Source organism: Equus asinus, unplaced genomic scaffold (genome assembly GCF_041296235.1).
Source record: "Equus asinus isolate D_3611 breed Donkey unplaced genomic scaffold, EquAss-T2T_v2 contig_625, whole genome shotgun sequence".
Classification (NCBI taxonomy): Eukaryota; Metazoa; Chordata; class Mammalia; order Perissodactyla; family Equidae; genus Equus; species Equus asinus.
The window spans coordinates 5,668-14,266 of NW_027225322.1; the positions used below are offsets into that span (position 1 = coordinate 5,668).

Consider the following 8,599-nt stretch of genomic DNA (forward strand, 5'->3'; position numbering starts at 1 on the left):
AGGGATCCCAGGAGCGCTGCACTCCTGAGACCCTGTCTGCACGTCCCAGGGCCCCAGGGGTGATCGCCAGCCCCAGGGCCCCCGCCTCCTTGCCCGGGCCCAGCTCAAGCACCACCGCCCTCCTGTGGGGAAGCTGCCTCTTGGGCAGGGCCTCTCTGCGTCAGCGTGAGCGTCTGTGTGTCTGTCCCGGTGGGTGTCTGTCTGGGTCCGTGTCTCGGATCCTCTCAATCTCTCTGTCTCTGTCTCTGTCTCTGTGTCTCTCAGGTCGGTCAGTCAGGAGCTGTCCAGGGTGGCCGCGGGGCCTGGGGTTGAGGGCGCGGTCCGGGTCCCGTGGGCGGGGCGCGGGGCGGGGCGGGGAAGGGTGGCCCGCCCTGGTCTCCCCGCGCCCCGCCGCCCGCCCCGGAGGGGTTTCCGGTGATGCCCTCTGGTCGCGCCGGTGGCTCCAGCTGGATTTGGGCAAGTTGGGGCCGGGCCGGAGCGGCGGCCGCCGGGGGTTGTTGGGCCCGGGTTCGTTGGGAGGCGCCTCGGGCCGGAGGGGCCTCGCGGGCCCGGGGCCCCGACGCGCCGACGCGCCGACGCGCCGACGCGCCCGACGCCCCGGGCCACCTGGCCCCGAGCAGAGCAGCCGGATGTCCTGCGACCCGTCGCCGGGATGCGGGCGGACAGGAGGCCTGGAGCGTCCGGGGCCGGCTTGGGAGAGCGCCTAGACTTGCGCCCCGCCCGCCCACAGTCCCCGGGGTGCCCGAGGCCTCCCGCGCCCTGGGCGGGCGGCAGGGCAGGGCAGGGCAGGGCAGGGCAGGGCAGGGCAGGGTTTGGCTGGCCGCGGCGGCGGCGGCGGCGGCGGTGGCGGGAGGCAGTGGCAGGCAGGCGGCAGGCGGCGGAGCGCGGGGCGCAGGGGACGCGGGCGTCCGGTGCGCGTCACAGGGGCTCGGGCGCGCGCGTCACAGGGGCCAGGCGACGGCGCGTCACAGGGACCAGGCGACAGCGCGCGCGCGCGCGCGCGCGCGAGGCTTCTTAGGGGCGCCGGCGGCAGCCACCAGCGTCTACGGCCATACCACCCTGAACGCGCCCGATCTCGTCTGATCTCGGAAGCTAAGCAGGGTCGGGCCTGGTTAGTACTTGGATGGGAGACCGCCTGGGAATACCGGGTGCTGTAGGCTTTTGCCTCCCGCCGCCTCCCTCTCCTTTTGCCCCCCCCCCCCCCCGCCCCCAGCGCCGCTCCCTCCATGCTCCTCCCGCCCCTCCTCCCTCCTCACCGGTCGCCCCATCGCCCCGCCACGCCCCCACCGCTGTCCAGCCGCGCGAGTGCCCCGCGGCCGCGGCCGCCGCCCAGCCCTTCCACCTCGCGGCCCCACGGGAACCCAGGGCCAACCGGGGCCGGCCCCGCGTGGCCGTGCCCCCGACGCCGCCCTCGTCCGGCGGGCTCCCTCTGTCCTCGGCGGCCTCTTCCCACCCGCCAGGCTCCTGAGAGACCCTAGCGGTCCACTCGGCCGGCGCGGCCCCCAAGCAGTTGGTCGAGTCGTGGTGTGCGATGGAACGGATCCCGCTCCGGGCTGCGGAGGCCCGGACAGCTTCGGCAAGCTGCCGGCAGCCCATCCGTCTTCCAGAGCCCATCTAGGAAAGACCCCGGGTCAGGCTTCTCCAAACAGCACCTACAGAAGGACGGGGCCCACTGGGCTCGACAGGAGCCTTCCGGGCCTGGCCATCCATCCCAAGCGGGACGGCTTCTGGATTTTCTGATGCCTGCGCCGTGTGTCAGCTTCTCCAAGTCGGCACCTGGCTGTCCTTGATACCGTCGTTCGCGAGAAACCCTCGTTTCCGCACCGGAGTTGGTACGGGTCCTTTTGTGTTGTCTTGCCTTAAAGACGTCCCCTTCCCCAAGTGTCTAAGTTTCAAGCGCCTCCCCCCGCTCCCCGGCTGGGATCCAACTCCGTCTCCGTCTTCGCTTTTGTCTTTTGGGGGGTGGGGGCGGGGGGTCCTGCCTTCGTTTGAAAGGTCGGTGTCTGGCTCCTCGTGGATCCCTCGCATCCGTTTTGATTCTGAACAGACTGGATGGAAGGATTAGGAATCTGGCTGCGCTCGCCCAGGGTTTTGGTGTCCCCTCACTCAGGTGCCTCACTCTGTCCTGCCCCCCTCCTGGCCTCTGTCTGCCAGAGGGAGTGGACGAGTCCCCCGAGAGGACATTTCCGTCCTCAGCGGCCAGCCCTTCCTGGCTCCTTGGCTTCAGCTTTCATTTCGTGCGGCTCGGGCAGCTTTGAAAGTCTGCTCTTCCCCTGCCTGTGTCCGCGCAGACTATCGCGGAAAGGGGATCCGGGAAAGCGGGAGGGGAGTTTGCTCCAGGGGAGGAGAGCCGGGATGACAGGGAGGAGGAGAGGGGAGACTTGCCTCAGATCGCACGGACTTTTACATTTTCAAGGGGGGAATTCATCAAGGTAAGCCGTCTCTTCCCCACCGCGGACAGAAAGCAATAGTTGCTCGCTGTGGAGAAGCTGGGACATGCGGGCACAGCAGGAAGAGAGGACCTCAACCTCCATCCTCTCACCGTTCAGCAATCATCCTGGGAGCGAATATCCTCGTGTTTCCCTTTTCCCGTGGGCCCCACTTTCCCTGCCAGAGCAGACCCAGGGCACCTGTGGCCTGCTTCCTGCTTGCCCGGGATGGCGGGGTGGCGGGGCGGCGGCGGGGCGGGGCGGGCCGCGCGTCGCTCCCTGCAGGGTAGCGCCCTGGGTGGTTCTGGTTCCGACGGCTCCCCCAATCTGACCTCCGGTGAGCGTGTTCTGCTGGGAGAACTGGGGCTGTGTCTCCGTAAGTTTCCCAGAGTGCGGGCCCGGAGGCTTGGTCTCAAACGAAGGCTCGGCAGCAAGGGCCGCCGTTCCTGCGAGGGACTCGCCCTCCCTGAGCGGCAGTTGCCTCATCTGGTTGGAAAGGGGGTCCCGTTAGTGCCTCGTCGGTGGCGTTGTTGCGAGCACGGAAGCGGGAGCACGGAGCACACCGCTCAGCACGGAGCGCGGCACTGGTTGGTGCGCGCTCATCGTCTGCCGTCCTTCCCTGTGAGCATAGTGCTTTCCGCCGACATTCGCCCGGCACCTGCGGGCCGCGTGCCTGCTTGGGGCCGGACCCAGCAGCCGAGGACGCAGGTGCCAAAATCTCTGCCTTTGGGGGAGTTCGCCGCCTCGTGCCTGGGACGGGAGGACCGACGGCAGGCCAACACGTCCCGACGAGAGGCGGCGTCCCCGACGACGGGACGCGGTGCCGTCAGAAATGGAGAGCCTGGCACAGCCCAGGTCCTGGTCAGACATGCGTTGATGGCGTCGTCGCTCTCTTTCCCCCAGCCCGCCCCCCCCACCCCCCCACCCCCGCCCCTTTCCTCTCCCTCGCGTCCCGAGGTCCCCTTTCCAACGGGATCCAAGAACGCCCACAGGGCCCAAACTCTTGAGCTGGGCAGTGCAGACATCGTGCGCACTGGATCCCGGGTGGACGACGGGAGAGGGCTGCGGCCCAGAACCCTGAAGCCCAGAGGTCTCGGGACGGGGATACCGGTGACGTCGGGAGGCACCAACGGGTGTTCGGACGTGCGTTTCCCTCCCCGTAATCACACCGTTGCGCTCATCCGTCCATCCTCGGCGCGCTAGCCATCTTGGTAAAACTAAGGAGACTCAACGGGTGACCTAACCTGTGGGAGACCCTGGGTAATGTCCCTACCTGCACTCGAGCAGACTGTGGACGCTGTGGTCGTCGGGGAGGGGGTTCTGTACGTCTGGTAGATTGCGTTGGTTTCTCGGGCGAAGTTCTCCGTGTCCTGACTTTTCTGGCTGGTCGTTCTGTCAACTCAGGAAGTCCGGGGGCGCCCCGCAGAAAGAGGAAAAGAGCCAGAACGAAGAGGCGAAGAGAGAAGGAAAGAAACACACAAACAGACACAGACACGCAGGCGCACACAAAAACGCACACACACAGAGCGAGAGCGAGAGCGAGAGCGAGAGCGAGAGCGAGAGCGAGCCCGAGCCCGGCTGCCAGTCCGTGGCTCCTGGGCGTCCGGGTCGCGGGACAGGGATCCCAGGAGCGCTGCACTCCTGAGACCCTGTCTGCACGTCCCAGGGCCCCAGGGGTGATCGCCAGCCCCAGGGCCCCCGCCTCCTTGCCCGGGCCCAGCTCAAGCACCACCGCCCTCCTGTGGGGAAGCTGCCTCTTGGGCAGGGCCTCTCTGCGTCAGCGTGAGCGTCTGTGTGTCTGTCCCGGTGGGTGTCTGTCTGGGTCCGTGTCTCGGATCCTCTCAATCTCTCTGTCTCTGTCTCTGTCTCTGTGTCTCTCAGGTCGGTCAGTCAGGAGCTGTCCAGGGTGGCCGCGGGGCCTGGGGTTGAGGGCGCGGTCCGGGTCCCGTGGGCGGGGCGCGGGGCGGGGCGGGGAAGGGTGGCCCGCCCTGGTCTCCCCGCGCCCCGCCGCCCGCCCCGGAGGGGTTTCCGGTGATGCCCTCTGGTCGCGCCGGTGGCTCCAGCTGGATTTGGGCAAGTTGGGGCCGGGCCGGAGCGGCGGCCGCCGGGGGTTGTTGGGCCCGGGTTCGTTGGGAGGCGCCTCGGGCCGGAGGGGCCTCGCGGGCCCGGGGCCCCGACGCGCCGACGCGCCGACGCGCCGACGCGCCCGACGCCCCGGGCCACCTGGCCCCGAGCAGAGCAGCCGGATGTCCTGCGACCCGTCGCCGGGATGCGGGCGGACAGGAGGCCTGGAGCGTCCGGGGCCGGCTTGGGAGAGCGCCTAGACTTGCGCCCCGCCCGCCCACAGTCCCCGGGGTGCCCGAGGCCTCCCGCGCCCTGGGCGGGCGGCAGGGCAGGGCAGGGCAGGGCAGGGCAGGGCAGGGCAGGGTTTGGCTGGCCGCGGCGGCGGCGGCGGCGGCGGTGGCGGGAGGCAGTGGCAGGCAGGCGGCAGGCGGCGGAGCGCGGGGCGCAGGGGACGCGGGCGTCCGGTGCGCGTCACAGGGGCTCGGGCGCGCGCGTCACAGGGGCCAGGCGACGGCGCGTCACAGGGACCAGGCGACAGCGCGCGCGCGCGCGCGCGCGAGGCTTCTTAGGGGCGCCGGCGGCAGCCACCAGCGTCTACGGCCATACCACCCTGAACGCGCCCGATCTCGTCTGATCTCGGAAGCTAAGCAGGGTCGGGCCTGGTTAGTACTTGGATGGGAGACCGCCTGGGAATACCGGGTGCTGTAGGCTTTTGCCTCCCGCCGCCTCCCTCTCCTTTTGCCCCCCCCCCCCCCGCCCCCAGCGCCGCTCCCTCCATGCTCCTCCCGCCCCTCCTCCCTCCTCACCGGTCGCCCCATCGCCCCGCCACGCCCCCACCGCTGTCCAGCCGCGCGAGTGCCCCGCGGCCGCGGCCGCCGCCCAGCCCTTCCACCTCGCGGCCCCACGGGAACCCAGGGCCAACCGGGGCCGGCCCCGCGTGGCCGTGCCCCCGACGCCGCCCTCGTCCGGCGGGCTCCCTCTGTCCTCGGCGGCCTCTTCCCACCCGCCAGGCTCCTGAGAGACCCTAGCGGTCCACTCGGCCGGCGCGGCCCCCAAGCAGTTGGTCGAGTCGTGGTGTGCGATGGAACGGATCCCGCTCCGGGCTGCGGAGGCCCGGACAGCTTCGGCAAGCTGCCGGCAGCCCATCCGTCTTCCAGAGCCCATCTAGGAAAGACCCCGGATCAGGCTTCTCCAAACAGCACCTACAGAAGGACGGGGCCCACTGGGCTCGACAGGAGCCTTCCGGGCCTGGCCATCCATCCCAAGCGGGACGGCTTCTGGATTTTCTGATGCCTGCGCCGTGTGTCAGCTTCTCCAAGTCGGCACCTGGCTGTCCTTGATACCGTCGTTCGCGAGAAACCCTCGTTTCCGCACCGGAGTTGGTACGGGTCCTTTTGTGTTGTCTTGCCTTAAAGACGTCCCCTTCCCCAAGTGTCTAAGTTTCAAGCGCCTCCCCCCGCTCCCCGGCTGGGATCCAACTCCGTCTCCGTCTTCGCTTTTGTCTTTTGGGGGGTGGGGGCGGGGGGTCCTGCCTTCGTTTGAAAGGTCGGTGTCTGGCTCCTCCTGGATCCCTCGCATCCGTTTTGATTCTGAACAGACTGGATGGAAGGATTAGGAATCTGGCTGCGCTCGCCCAGGGTTTTGGTGTCCCCTCACTCAGGTGCCTCACTCTGTCCTGCCCCCCTCCTGGCCTCTGTCTGCCAGAGGGAGTGGACGAGTCCCCCGAGAGGACATTTCCGTCCTCAGCGGCCAGCCCTTCCTGGCTCCTTGGCTTCAGCTTTCATTTCGTGCGGCTCGGGCAGCTTTGAAAGTCTGCTCTTCCCCTGCCTGTGTCCGCGCAGACTATCGCGGAAAGGGGATCCGGGAAAGCGGGAGGGGAGTTTGCTCCAGGGGAGGAGAGCCGGGATGACAGGGAGGAGGAGAGGGGAGACTTGCCTCAGATCGCACGGACTTTTACATTTTCAAGGGGGGAATTCATCAAGGTAAGCCGTCTCTTCCCCACCGCGGACAGAAAGCAATAGTTGCTCGCTGTGGAGAAGCTGGGACATGCGGGCACAGCAGGAAGAGAGGACCTCAACCTCCATCCTCTCACCGTTCAGCAATCATCCTGGGAGCGAATATCCTCGTGTTTCCCTTTTCCCGTGGGCCCCACTTTCCCTGCCAGAGCAGACCCAGGGCACCTGTGGCCTGCTTCCTGCTTGCCCGGGATGGCGGGGTGGCGGGGCGGCGGCGGGGCGGGGCGGGCCGCGCGTCGCTCCCTGCAGGGTAGCGCCCTGGGTGGTTCTGGTTCCGACGGCTCCCCCAATCTGACCTCCGGTGAGCGTGTTCTGCTGGGAGAACTGGGGCTGTGTCTCCGTAAGTTTCCCAGAGTGCGGGCCCGGAGGCTTGGTCTCAAACGAAGGCTCGGCAGCAAGGGCCGCCGTTCCTGCGAGGGACTCGCCCTCCCTGAGCGGCAGTTGCCTCATCTGGTTGGAAAGGGGGTCCCGTTAGTGCCTCGTCGGTGGCGTTGTTGCGAGCACGGAAGCGGGAGCACGGAGCACACCGCTCAGCACGGAGCGCGGCACTGGTTGGTGCGCGCTCATCGTCTGCCGTCCTTCCCTGTGAGCATAGTGCTTTCCGCCGACATTCGCCCGGCACCTGCGGGCCGCGTGCCTGCTTGGGGCCGGACCCAGCAGCCGAGGACGCAGGTGCCAAAATCTCTGCCTTTGGGGGAGTTCGCCGCCTCGTGCCTGGGACGGGAGGACCGACGGCAGGCCAACACGTCCCGACGAGAGGCGGCGTCCCCGACGACGGGACGCGGTGCCGTCGGAAATGGAGAGCCTGGCACAGCCCAGGTCCTGGTCAGACATGCGTTGATGGCGTCGTCGCTCTCTTTCCCCCAGCCCGCCCCCCCCACCCCCCCACCCCCGCCCCTTTCCTCTCCCTCGCGTCCCGAGGTCCCCTTTCCAACGGGATCCAAGAACGCCCACAGGGCCCAAACTCTTGAGCTGGGCAGTGCAGACATCGTGCGCACTGGATCCCGGGTGGACGACGGGAGAGGGCTGCGGCCCAGAACCCTGAAGCCCAGAGGTCTCGGGACGGGGATACCGGTGACGTCGGGAGGCACCAACGGGTGTTCGGACGTGCGTTTCCCTCCCCGTAATCACACCGTTGCGCTCATCCGTCCATCCTCGGCGCGCTAGCCATCTTGGTAAAACTAAGGAGACTCAACGGGTGACCTAACCTGTGGGAGACCCTGGGTAATGTCCCTACCTGCACTCGAGCAGACTGTGGACGCTGTGGTCGTCGGGGAGGGGGTTCTGTACGTCTGGTAGATTGCGTTGGTTTCTCGGGCGAAGTTCTCCGTGTCCTGACTTTTCTGGCTGGTCGTTCTGTCAACTCAGGAAGTCCGGGGGCGCCCCGCAGAAAGAGGAAAAGAGCCAGAACGAAGAGGCGAAGAGAGAAGGAAAGAAACACACAAACAGACACAGACACGCAGGCGCACACAAAAACGCACACACACAGAGCGAGAGCGAGAGCGAGAGCGAGAGCGAGAGCGAGAGCGAGCCCGAGCCCGGCTGCCAGTCCGTGGCTCCTGGGCGTCCGGGTCGCGGGACAGGGATCCCAGGAGCGCTGCACTCCTGAGACCCTGTCTGCACGTCCCAGGGCCCCAGGGGTGATCGCCAGCCCCAGGGCCCCCGCCTCCTTGCCCGGGCCCAGCTCAAGCACCACCGCCCTCCTGTGGGGAAGCTGCCTCTTGGGCAGGGCCTCTCTGCGTCAGCGTGAGCGTCTGTGTGTCTGTCCCGGTGGGTGTCTGTCTGGGTCCGTGTCTCGGATCCTCTCAATCTCTCTGTCTCTGTCTCTGTCTCTGTGTCTCTCAGGTCGGTCAGTCAGGAGCTGTCCAGGGTGGCCGCGGGGCCTGGGGTTGAGGGCGCGGTCCGGGTCCCGTGGGCGGGGCGCGGGGCGGGGCGGGGAAGGGTGGCCCGCCCTGGTCTCCCCGCGCCCCGCCGCCCGCCCCGGAGGGGTTTCCGGTGATGCCCTCTGGTCGCGCCGGTGGCTCCAGCTGGATTTGGGCAAGTTGGGGCCGGGCCGGAGCGGCGGCCGCCGGGGGTTGTTGGGCCCGGGTT

General features: G+C 68.5%; 2 non-coding genes across 2 annotated transcripts; both read left to right on the forward strand.

The window, feature by feature from the left end:
- The first annotated feature begins 1,041 nt into the window (after positions 1–1,041).
- Positions 1,042–1,160, forward strand: LOC139044149 (5S ribosomal RNA). Its single transcript, XR_011501197.1, has one exon. It is a non-coding gene; the product is annotated as a 5S ribosomal RNA (ribosomal RNA).
- A 3,925-nt stretch (positions 1,161–5,085) lies between these two features.
- LOC139044150 (5S ribosomal RNA) lies at positions 5,086–5,204 on the forward strand. The gene has a single exon (XR_011501198.1). It is a non-coding gene; the product is annotated as a 5S ribosomal RNA (ribosomal RNA).
- The last annotated feature ends 3,395 nt before the right edge of the window (positions 5,205–8,599 follow it).